The 13,061-nt window shown below is 33.7% G+C and overlaps 1 long non-coding RNA gene across 1 annotated transcript; it reads right to left on the bottom strand.

Annotated features, from left to right (window-relative positions):
* Nucleotides 1–366: 366 nt before the first annotated feature.
* Nucleotides 367–2,152, bottom strand: LOC118765346. Its single transcript, XR_005001183.1, has 2 exons — nt 1,287–2,152; nt 367–558 (listed from the first exon to the last, which is right to left on the bottom strand). It is a non-coding gene; the product is annotated as an uncharacterized LOC118765346 (long non-coding RNA).
* Nucleotides 2,153–13,061: the final 10,909 nt, after the last annotated feature.

The following is a 13,061-nucleotide window of genomic DNA, read 5'->3' as shown; positions in this document are numbered from 1 at the left end:
AGGGGCTAAACATAGAAGGGACCAACAAAGGGATTAAGTCGATTACATCGACTCCAGTGCGTAACTGGTACTTAATTTATCGACCCCGAAAGGGTGAAAGGCCTTGGCGGAATTTGAACTCAGAACGTAACGACAGACGAAATACGGCTACGCATTTCACACGGCATGCTAACGTTTCTGCCAGCTCAACGCCTCTAATCTAATAATAATAACTTTAGGATGGAAATTCATAAATCCTTTAATGCATTAAAGGTTTTATGAATTTCCACCCAAAAGCTCTTATTATATATACGTTACACTTCTCTTTTACATACTGAGAGGGATTGGGTTGGGTTGGTTTGGTATTGAAGAAATCTTAAGTGTTTTTATATGTTTAATTTATAGCTAACATTTCGTTATAGAGATTTGGGGTTAGTGCTTTTCACCCGAGGTTACATGATGGTCTTGTGTTCATCGACCAGAAAATATATTGTTAGTATTTAACTGTGTGAAAAAAACAAAGAGAATCCTGTTCAGGACTATGGATATATTCACATATTAAACTTAACCCTTTCGTTACTGTATTTATTTTGAGATGCTTTGTGTTTCTTTCGATTACTTTGAATATAACAAAGAATTTAGTAAAATAACTTGGTTATCATTCAGCTAGTGTTAGGAACATAAATTGTGACTAAGGTTTGGTGGAAGATTTTGATTCAAAACTTATGAAAATAAGACATTTGTACTCAGAGCCAGTTTCAGCCATTTGAGATGCTCTGTGTTTCTTTCAATTAATTTTTAATATAACAAAGAATTTAGTAAAATAACTTAGTTATCATTCAGCTAGTGTTAGGAACATAAATTGTGACTAAGGTTTAGGTGGAAGTTTTTTTATTCAGAAGACATTTGTACTCAGAGCCAGAGCTGGTTTCAGCCAGGTTGGTAACGAAAGGGTTAAACGCACCTCTACATTTGGGCAGATGCACATTAGAAGCAATTGGAAGGGTGTGGTTTGAAGGAAATTTAGGCTATTATTTCTAGCATATGGAGTGACCACATTGAGGTCTCCTTTTATGTCTTCTGCTGATTCTTAACCCTTTTGTTACCATATTTCTGTTGAGATGCTCTGTGTTTCTTTCAATTAATTTTAAATATAAAATAACTTAGTTATCATTAAGCTAGTGTTAGGAACATAAATTGTGACTAAAGTTTGGTGGAAGACTTTAATTCAGAACTTATGTAAACAAAACATTTGTACTACAGAGCCAGAAGCAGTTTCAGCCGGGTTCGTAACAAAAGGGTTAAACCCCCCTACCAAACCTTGTCCCTACATTTAACTGAGGAATGAGACTTCGGAACTACAGGTTAGATATTTAATCCTGGGCTTTATTACTGACTGCAACATTAAACAGTTAATTCAAAATATTAAATTTCTGTGATATTTGTTAGATGAAAATTGAAATAAAATATACCTAATTCAAGGATGACAGAATTTTTTTTATGGATTTCTTTTGTGATGGAATACCAATAGCTTTCAAGCAAATATTTTGAGGTTCTACAGCAATTGCAGTGGATCGTATTGAGCGTTATCTGTTGGATATGCAATGTTAACAATAAAGATTGAATATCAAGGACACATTCATAGAGATGGCTTGATTCGGACATTTACCCAAGAACAGGTGATTTACGGTGGAATGAGTAATTGGTAAAGGTGAAATATTTATTTCAAAGACAGACTTTGGAAGACCTGCAAATAACTGCCGTATTTGCCAGCATATAAGACACACACCCTATTTTACAAGAATATTTTGTGGGAAAACATTTGGTATGTTTCATCATACACTTATTGAAACATTAGGAGTAATAGAAGCAGTGTTGTACCAAATAGCAATCTATATATCCTACTTAACATGGACATAGTAAAACACATTGGTGCCGTGTAAAAAGCACCCAGTACACTTTGTAAAGTGGTTGGTGTTAGGAAGGGTATCCAGATGTAGAAACCATGCCAAAGTATACAAGGGAGCCGCCTGGTGTGGCCCCTGGACTTACCAGCTCCTGTCAAAGTATTGAACCCATGCCAGCATGGAAATAGATACTCTTTTACTTGTTTCAGTCATGTGACTGTGGCCATGCTGGAGCACCGCCTTTAGTCGAGCAAATCGACCCCAGGACTTATTCTTTGTAAGCCTAGTACTTATTCTATCGGTCTCTTTTGCCGAACCGCTACGTTACGGGGATGTAAACACTCCAGCATCGATTGCCAAGCGATGTTGGGGGGACAAACACAGACACACAAACATATACACACACACACATACATATATACGACAGGCTTCTTTCAGTTTCCGTCTACCAAATCCACTCACAAGGCTTTGGTTGGCCCAAGAAGACACTTGCCCAAGGTGCCACGCAGTGGGAACGAACCCAGAACCATGTGGTTGGTAAGCAAGCTGCTTACCACACAGCCACTCCTATATGCCAAGGAAAGAGATATAATGAGATGATGTGACCTGACCACATAACTGCCAACATATTGTAAGCAATTTTATAGACTGTGATAATTTGAATTGTTTTCAATATTTTATTATTTCTAACAATTATTGTGAAAGTACATAGCCTAACGAATAGGGTGTCGCACTCATGACTGGCAGATTGTGAGTTCAATTCTCAGACAAAGTGGTGTGTTGTGTCCTTGAGCAAAACACTTCATTTCAAGTTGTCCCCTATGTGTGGGGCAGTGGCAGAATTATTGGCACATCAGCAGAAATGCTCTCCAGTATTTCTTCTGGCTCACTATTCTCTGAATTCAAATCCCACACCCTCGGAGAAGACAATGGGAAACCACCCCAGTATTCATCTAGTCACGGGTGGCCACAGTTCCAGTAATCTACTTAACGACAGCAGAGGAGTACAGGCCCTCTCGGGTTGTGCAGAGAATGCTGGAGAAGGTTACCATGCATGGGACCTGCTCACAGGCAGACCACTGCTTGACTCAAACTTGGCTGATGACGGTCAAGGCTGATCTGGAACCCAACCTAGGCCCCCATATCTACAGCGTTCGCCACTGGAATAAGGAGTGGTTGGAGATCACGCGGTTGTTAGCCTCAAATCGCCAGGTTTGATCGGCGTTTGTGAGATGCAACACTGAGGATGAATGAAGCCAGCTCAACCCACCCCGGGTGAATGCTGTCTCAAGAAGAAGAAGAAATGGTTATTGTACCAAACAGATCATTCTCATCTGGCATGATAGCCTACAACACTCAGTCTCCCATCTACAATACAGCCACATTAGATGCAGGGCAATTTTTGGATACATTTAAAACTATAAAAAAATGTATCTTCTACAGCAACAAATATGGTAATTAAAACTAACCTAAGAGTATTGTATCTTACTGATCAGATGAAGCAGGTAGGATTGAGCCAATACTAAACTAGAAAATCAAATAAATACAGGTATGAATATGTACAAATCATTTATTAAATCAGATATAAGATAAATATTTCAAAATGCCATTTTGTGTTAGATAGTTTTTCGAGTTGTCATGCAATTTGGAACCAATTACCAGTCTAAGTTAAGTATTCCAATTACCAGTGTAAGTTTAGGTATACACACACAGACACACAGATATATATATATATATAAAAACATATTAACTTTTGTCTGGATACATGTTTGTATATATACATATATACACATTTATCTGGATAGATGTGTGTGTATATATATATATATATATATATATAATAATATTACGGAGTATGGCTCCAAACTTACAGGGAAAAATTAGATTTAGGATTAAATCAAATTTCAGTATAAATATAAACTAAATTAAATCAAATTATATTTTATATATTATATTAATTATATTTATATTTTTTGTTATTTATGTATTGGTTTATGTCTATCACTGTTTGAGTTGCCTAATAGTGGTTTTATCTCTAATTTTATATATATATATATATATATATATATATATTATATATATATATATATATATCTTTTACTCTTTTATTTGTTTCAGTCATTTGACTGTGGCCATGCAGGAGCACCGCCTTTAGATCTATCAAACCCTATGCCAGAATTGTACAATGTATCAAAGCAATAAAGATTTCCTGTTAGTCAAGGCAAATAATGCTATTTAGAAGTTCAGAGCTAAACAATTGGCTGCTTTATAAAATTTGTTGAATTCAAAACTAAATGATTGGATGGATGATAAAATGTTTCAAATTATGTTAGATGAGGTTTGTAAACACTAAAATACTGCTACCAGTTCTAAAGGCCTAGTATATATCCAAGTACTTAATCTTGTTACAGTCTCATCACCGGAATCATGAAAATATAAAATTTAGATTTCAGATTTTGAAGAGTTTAAATTAACCGGGAACCAAGAATGTTGATGTTGGAATTATCTACACCTCAATAGTTGGATGATTTTGTATTTATTGGAAAAGATGCAGTTGAACTTGAAAAATTAAACAAACAGTCACTTAAAATTGATATTTCAGAAACAAGGTTATAAATATTTGCTTTCGGTGGGTCAACAAATAATAACTGTATGCAGTTCAGATCATCAGACCACTTTAATATCAGAAAGGGTTCAACTGATAAAAACCACTAAATTATACAGATTCATAGAAACGAAGATTTCAAAGAGACAAAATGTGCTATAAGAGGAAGTACATAACAGATCTATCTATCAAACCCACATTAGTATTTTACACTGAATCAAAGCAATAATGGTTTACTTTGAGTCAAGGCAGACAATGCTATTTAGAAGTTCAGAGTTAAATGATTGGATAGTTTATAAAATTTATTGAATTGTGTTAGAATTAGATGGATGAAGTTGAGGCTTTACTGGCAATAGTTACAGCCTGTGTTTCAAGAAGCGGAATTCACTTAAGATGACGGAGGGTAGAGAAAAAAGTGAAGACAGTATGATGCTGATTTTCAGTAAAGTGACTGGGGTTACCTTAACCCTTTAGTATTTGCATTATTCTGTCAAAAGTAATGCTTATTTATTCACATTGTTTTCAATTAATCCTGCATCATCTTGTAGCTTTGAGATTTTGATGAGGTAACTGGATGGAAGCACTCCGTCGGTTACGACGACAAGGGTTCCGGTTGATCCGAATCAACGGAACAGCCTGCTCGTGAAATTAACGTGTAAGTGGCTGAGCACTCCACAGACACGTGTACCCTTAACGTAGTTCTCGGGGATATTCAGCGTGACACAGAGTGACAAGGCCGGCCCTTTGAAATACAGGTACAACAGAAACAGGAAGTAAGAGTGAGAGAAAGTTGTGGTGAAAGAGTACAGCAGGGATCACCACCATCCCCTGCCGGAGCCTCATGGAGCTTTTTAGGTGTTTTCGCTCAATAAACACTCACAACGCCCAGTCTGGAGATCGAAACCGCGATCCTATGACCGCGAGTCCGCTGCCCTAACCACTGGGCCATTGCGCCTCCTGATGAGGTAACTATTCATTTTTAGAATAATATAGTAGGGCTGGTGTGAGAGGCCAGATATGGCCAATTTGAACATAAAACAGGGGAGAATACTTTGGTCGGATATAACCAGTTTAAATGCTAAAGGGTTAAAAGATGAAAGACAAAACTGACCTCAGCAGAGTTTGAACTCAGAATGTCAGGACAGAGGAAAGACTAAGCATTTCACCCAGCATGCTAATGATTCTGTCAGCTCAATACAACTAAGACACACACAAACAGTGGTGTACCTCAACCTGCATCATTTCAAGTTACATCTTTTTTGACCTTACATCAATTTTTCTTTTTCTTGTACGAAACTAGGTTGTTGCCCATCACAACACTGCTAGCAAAAATATTTGTTAATCATGCACGTAACTTGTTCAAAGTGAAAGTCTTTTTTTAAAGTCTGTGCTGTGCTATGCTGTTTATATGTTGTAAAACACAAACACACACAAACAACCAAAAACAAAACTATATATATATATGTATTGCAATTTTTTAAAACCTGTGTTGTGTTGACAGACTTATGCCAAAAATTCCTGTGTTTTTAATCAAAACTAAGTTACTATGGTGGCAACACTACCTATCAATCTATCTTTCTCACACACACTCTCTCTCTTTCACTGAATTTCTCTCAACAATAAATTGTTCTCCTCCCCTTCTTCTAGAAATACATTGTGACATATTTTGCTTTCTCCCATTCTTTCCCTCTCTCTAAAAGATGTTTTGACAGACAAACAGATGGAGATCCACTTCTCTATTATAATATAAGATTAGTGGAAAAAGTAAACCTCAACTTCAACCAATTTATCTGACTTTATATTAGTCTCGGTAAACATATTTTAAAACATAAAAAAAAAATAATAAAAAAGAAAAACATCTAAAAACCAATACTAAACTAGAAAATCAAATAAATACAAGTGTGAATATGTACAAATCATTTATTAAATCAGATATAAGATAAATATTTTAAAATGCCATTTTGTGTTAGATCGTTTTTCGAGTTGTCATGCAATTTGGAACCAATTACCAGTGCATGTTTAGGTATACACACACAGATATATATAAAAACGTATTAACATTTGTCTGGATACATGTGTGTATGTGTGTGTGTATATAAATATATATATATATATATATATAAACATTTATCTGGATAGATGTGTGTATATATAACGATAATATATATATATATATATATATATAGAGAGAGAGAGAGAGAGAGAGAGAGCGAGAGAGAGAGAGATATCTTTTACTCTTTTACTTGTTTCAGTCATTTGACTGTGGCCATGCTGGAGCACTGCCTTTAGTCGACCTCAGGACTTATTCTTTGTAAGCCTAGTACTTATTCTATTGGTCTCTTTTGCCGAACCGCTAAGTTACGGGGATGTAAACACACCAGCATCAGTTGTCAAGCAATGTTGGGAGAACAAACACACAAACACACACACACATATATATATATATATATACATATATACAACGGGCTTCTTTCAGTTTCTGCCTACCAAATCCACTCACGAGGCTATAGCAGAAGACGTTTGCCCAAGGTGTCACGGAGTGGGACTGAACCTGGAACCATGTGGTTTGTAAGCAAGCTACTTACCACACAGCCACTCCCACATCTATCTATATATATATATATACACACACATTTATCTGGATACATGTATACACACACACACACACACACACACACTGAGAAATGTACCCCAGATAAATGTAAACATAATGTATCATGATATCTTGACATATGAGTGAAATCAATTTAAACTTTAACATTTACAGTCAATATTGACTGTAAATATTAAACTAATTCTATCTAATGTATTTATATTTGTTCAATAACTTGTTGTGATATTTATAGAGGAGGTGGAGGGGTGGAAGCTGAAAAAAGTTGATAGTTACAATATTTTTTTTCATATAATATGCAACTTGTGTATGATGCACTTCTGTAAGTATGAGCAACGAAATCCAAGGAGAAATACTGTTCATGCACTGTTCCCTCTACATGCAAAGTTATGCATGCACACATGTAAAAACTAGTACAGAAAGAGATTAATGTATGTACAAGAAATTATTCTTTTTTGCTCTAGGCACAAGGCCCAAAATATGGGGGGAGGCGGGCCAGTCAATTAGATCGACCCCAGTACGCAACTGGCACTTAATTTATCGACCCCGAAAGGATGAAAGGCAAAGTTGACCTTGGCAGAATTTGAACTCAGACGGTGAAGACAGACGAAATACCGCTAAGCATTTTGCCTGGCATGCTAATGTTTCTGCCAGCTCACTGCCCTATGTACAAGAAATTATTGTGTGCAGAAAAGGTTAGTCATCTAAAATGATGTAGTAATTAATAATCATACTGATATACATTGAGCATACACTTTTGTCACCGGAAAAAAATAAATAAATAAATAAATAAAATAAACAAAAAATAACAACAAAAAACAAACTTATACAGTAACAGATATTTGAAAAATAGACTAATAAAAAAAATTGAAAGAGCATTCTTTTCTACAGTATTATGATGTATGGAAAAAAAAGGAGTGTTTAGCCAAATTTATTATAATTGCTGTATAAAATACTTTAAAAATATTCACATATTCCAGAAGAAATTTAAACAAATTTGAAAGTGACCTTTGAACTTCACCAGTCTAAGCTGTAAAAGAAGACCACTGGCTGTAAACTGTATATTCTGGAAAATCACATTACCATATTCTTTTTCATCTGTAGTCCTTAATGTTGGATAGTTCTAAAGAACGATTTGGTTTTTAAATTTAATGCTTCTGAAAATTTAGACATTTGCTTGACTTGTCAAGACAGTTGCTTGATAGGAAGATGTATTTAATATTTTTCAATAATTGAATCAAAAAAGCAGGAGCAATACATATTTCTGAAGAAATTTGACAGAAGCAAATAAGCATATTTGGCAAAAAAATGCAACAAAATATCCGTTGTAGAAGTTTAAACTATATTTTTTTAATATTTTTAGAATAGTATAGTGATTTTGAATAGAATTGAATTAAACTGAATTTGATTAAAACTTTAGAATTCATATTATTATATATGAACAAATGTTCATTTCAGGTACAACGCTATCATTCCAATCCCCAATGGTTCAGAACTTCTCATAATCTGCAATAAATTTCAAGCAGAAGCTTCAAATTCTCATGGCTGATGGACTAATTTATCAGGTGACCTCGTTTCACAATACCTTGTACAGCACAGCGTTAATAATTTCATTTCTTGTATTTCATTTAATTATTTAAGAAAATTTTAATATTTGTTTAAATTAAAGCGTGACCATACCTGGTTTGGAAAAATCAGTAGTATGGAATGACTTTGTAAGCAAACGTTTTGGAAAAGCCAATGTTGTACCTGCATTAATTAAAATTTTAAATGTTTCTTCAGCTGAAAACTGAGAAAACTTTCTTTTGAAATTATTTTACGATTGCAAATGTAAACCATCCGAACGTGGCTGTTGCCAGCACCATCCCGACTGGCCTCCGTGCCAGTGGCACGTAAAAAGAACCATCTGATCGTGGCTGTTGCCAGCCTCACCTGGCCTCCATGCCGGTGGCATGTAAAAAGCACCAACCGATCGTGGCCGTTTGCCAGCCTCGTCTGGCACATAAAAAAACACCCACTACACTCACGGAGTGGTTGGCATTAGGAAGGGCATCCAGCCGTAGAAACACTGCCAGATCAGACTGGGCCTGGTGCAGCCTTCTGGCTTCCCAGACCCCAGTCGAACCGTCCAACCCATGCTAGCATGGAAAGCGGACGTTAAACGGTGATGATTATAATTTCTACTGTAATTAAAAAAAATGACAGCAATTGAATTTTAGTCTTGTTTATTTATTTAGATATGTGACTTAATTAGGCACAGTTTTAAAATATTAAATGTTTCATTGATTTCATGTAAGGAGGTAGAGAGAGAAAAGAAAAATCATGTTTCCCTCTAAATTTATTACATACATATCCCGATAATACTTATTTTGTACATTCACATATTTAAGTGAGGATTATAAACAGATTAATAAAGATGTTAGCTTTCTCTTAAATGATAACAACATCTGCATTATAAAAAAAAAATCTTGAAAAATATACTTATGTGCGTATTGTTAAGATATGAGTACAACATTTATATTATTTATAACAATGACGATGCACAAATTTGCTTCAACTTGTACATTCCAGAAAATATAAATCGTATAAAAGATATAAATTACATTTCACAAACTAAACCTCAAACGATTTATTTATTTTAACCCTTTAGTGTTTGCATTATTCTACCAAGATTAATACTTTTTAATCCACATTGTTTTGAACTAATCATGCATTATCTTGTAACTATGAAAATTTGATGAGGCAGATGTTAATTTTTAAAACGATATTGTAGGATTGGTGTGAGAGACCAGATCTGGCCAGTTTGAACATAGAACAGGCAGAATACTTTTGGCCGGATATGGCCGGTTTAAATGCTAAAGGGTTAAATAATGATGAAAATCTGTGAACTGAGTTCAGTCAAATAATTAGTTGTTGTAATGGTAACGAGGGGTGGCAGTAATGGGATTGTTATTGTTACTGATAATGATATAATAATTTTTATCATGAATTTATTAACTGACCCAAAGTGAGCTGATCTACTCTATTCATGTATGTCGTGTTCATGTATGTATATTGCATTATTTGTAACCATATACTGTTTCTTTCTCTCCCTATCTTTGTATTTACCAACAAATATTGTTTTATGCTAAGAATATGTACCGTAAATCCTCGAGTATAGTCCACCCTTGAGTATAATACACAGGGGATTTCTAGGGGGGCTGTACCTCTGGAAAATCTAAACCTTGTGTATAATACGCACCCCTTCTCTAAGTTGAGTCAAGGAGGTCTATATAACGTCCTTGGTTTGTAAAAATGTATACAGTAACATCCTTTATTATTATTGTATATATAACAAAATGCAAACATGTAGCGTTTTTGTGCATTTTGTTTGCCGAAAATAAAGAAATAACAGTAATAATGTTTAATAAATGTTGCTTATTGCAAGTTATGGATGATTCTTTTATGACTTCATTGCTTTCAGGCTTAGCTTAAGGTATTTTCACGCCCGACATCACAAAATGCATCTGAATAAACATTGTTGGACAGCAAATAGAGACTCGGACATTGCTCAGAAAATATTTTTCATTTTTAACCTTGTATATAGTACACACTAGGGATTTTGACCTTTAAATTTTGGGAAAAAAATGCGGATTATACTCGAGGATTTATGGTACACTTCCAAGAGGTATAACCTTTAGATTTTCTCAGAAGCTTTTCTAATTTCATTACTTCAATAATTTAGTGCAAATTAAAACCTTTATATGCTGAAAGCTTTACTATATCCTTTTTAAAGATATTTTGAAAACATCAAAATGGCTAACTCCTTTTTTTCTCTCTTTGTCTGTGAGCATTTGCAAATACCTATTTCTTTATTACCCACAAGGGGCTAAACATAGAGGGGACAAACAAGGACAGACATAAGTATTAAGTCGATTACATCGACCCCAGTGCGTAACTGGCACTTAATTTATCGACCCCGAAAGGATGAAAGGCAAAGTCGACCTCAGCGGAATTTGAACTCAGAACATTGCGCCAGACGAAATACCGCTAAGCATTTAGCCTGGCGTGCTAACGTTTCTGCCAGCTCGCCGCCTATTTGCAAATACCAATGAATGTTTGCCTTACTTTGAACATTTATCCCTAATTCCTACAGCAACCATTTTACCACAGTAGGCATGTTCAGCTGCATAGAGGTACTCACACAAGAATACAGCTAGGCATCTTAACAGAAAACATTCTATGTTGGTATCTTAGTAAATATCATTGATATCTGGACAGAAATCATAGAGTCTCAAGTTCTTTTAGGCAGAAACCAATCATCCATCCATGGCTCTGCAAGTTATCACAATCGTAATTTTGAAAGCTTTTATGAAAAAAATGTATGTAGAAGGTAAGTCGTGAAACACAGGCTGGTTTCATTCACTCAACTAATTAATTATATATTTATATAAGCAAGAAAGAATTAATTAAATTGGTTAACTGATGGATTATATAATAGTTCATGCACGCTTACATTCAAATGTGACATACACATGTATGCATGTAGGTATGTATGTATGTATGTATGTATGTGTGTGTGTATGTATGTATGTATGTAACTGTGTTTGTAATATCTATCTTTCTGTATGTATATATATATATATATATATATATATATATATATATATATATATGTGTGTGTGTGTGTGTGTGTATGCATGTGTGTGTGTGTATATATATATATATATATACAAACATAGACAATCTAACAGGAGAGTATGTAAGGCTCATGACATTTCAAAATCTGAACAAGATCATCAAACAGTCTCTCTAAAGGAATCTTATTCTCTACCTTGATCCATTACCATCCATATGTGTGTGTGTGTGTGTGTGTGTGTAGTAATTGAAATGTACAGTGTTATATATCCATTACAGCCAATCTTACCAATTGGTTTTGCACCAGGTGTTTAATGGAGTCTTAGATAACAGTCCAATTATGTAACCCTCCGCTCTTCAGAGATGGCAGTTATGAAATGAGATATATGGCAACTGCTGAGCAGTTGCCATATTTCCTATATATATATACACACACACACACACACACACAGACAACTCTTTCTCTCTCTCTCTCTATATATATATATACACACACATACATACATATATAACTACATATATATATACATACATATACATATATGTATATAATAATATACATAAATTAAGCTAACTTTTTATAATTTAATCTATCTTCATTAATCAATTTATTTATTTTTTAAACATCTTAGTTTAATCTTATTCTAATCATGTAATATACACTATATAATCTTGCACTAATTTATACACATTTTACTACTCCAAATTATAACTACAACAATTAGTAACATAAAATAGGGTTTATATATATATATACACATGTTAGCTAAACTTATTATATAAGTAATTTATCTTATGTTTACATTTAATTTTTCGTTCATCTAAGAAATTAATCAATTTTTATTATTAGTTAATTTTAAGTCAAATTGATTTTATTATTATTATCTATTTGAAAATATAGCCATGAAACGTGCGTAGTCTATTTGCTACTATTTACTATTTATTGTTTATGTACTTTATTGATTTTTCAGAATAAGGTTTTTATAGTATATTTATCGTTTCTATACGGTGTGAATAATTTCTTTCATTATTGAATTGCTTAATAGGTTTTTCTCTAAATTATATACATATACATACATATACATGCATACATATACATACATACATACATACATACATATATATAAATACATGCATACATATACATACATACATATATATATAAATACATGCATATATATATATATGCACACATATATATACATACAGATATATACATACATATATATATATATATATATAATATATATATATTATATATATACATACTATATACATATATATATAATACATACATATATACATATAATATATACATACATATATACATATATAATATACA

Source organism: Octopus sinensis, linkage group LG11 (genome assembly GCF_006345805.1).
Source record: "Octopus sinensis linkage group LG11, ASM634580v1, whole genome shotgun sequence".
In the NCBI taxonomy this organism is placed as follows: Eukaryota; Metazoa; Mollusca; class Cephalopoda; order Octopoda; family Octopodidae; genus Octopus; species Octopus sinensis.
The sequence above is the reverse complement of the archived record's forward strand: the minus strand, read 5'-3'. Positions and strand labels throughout refer to the sequence as shown.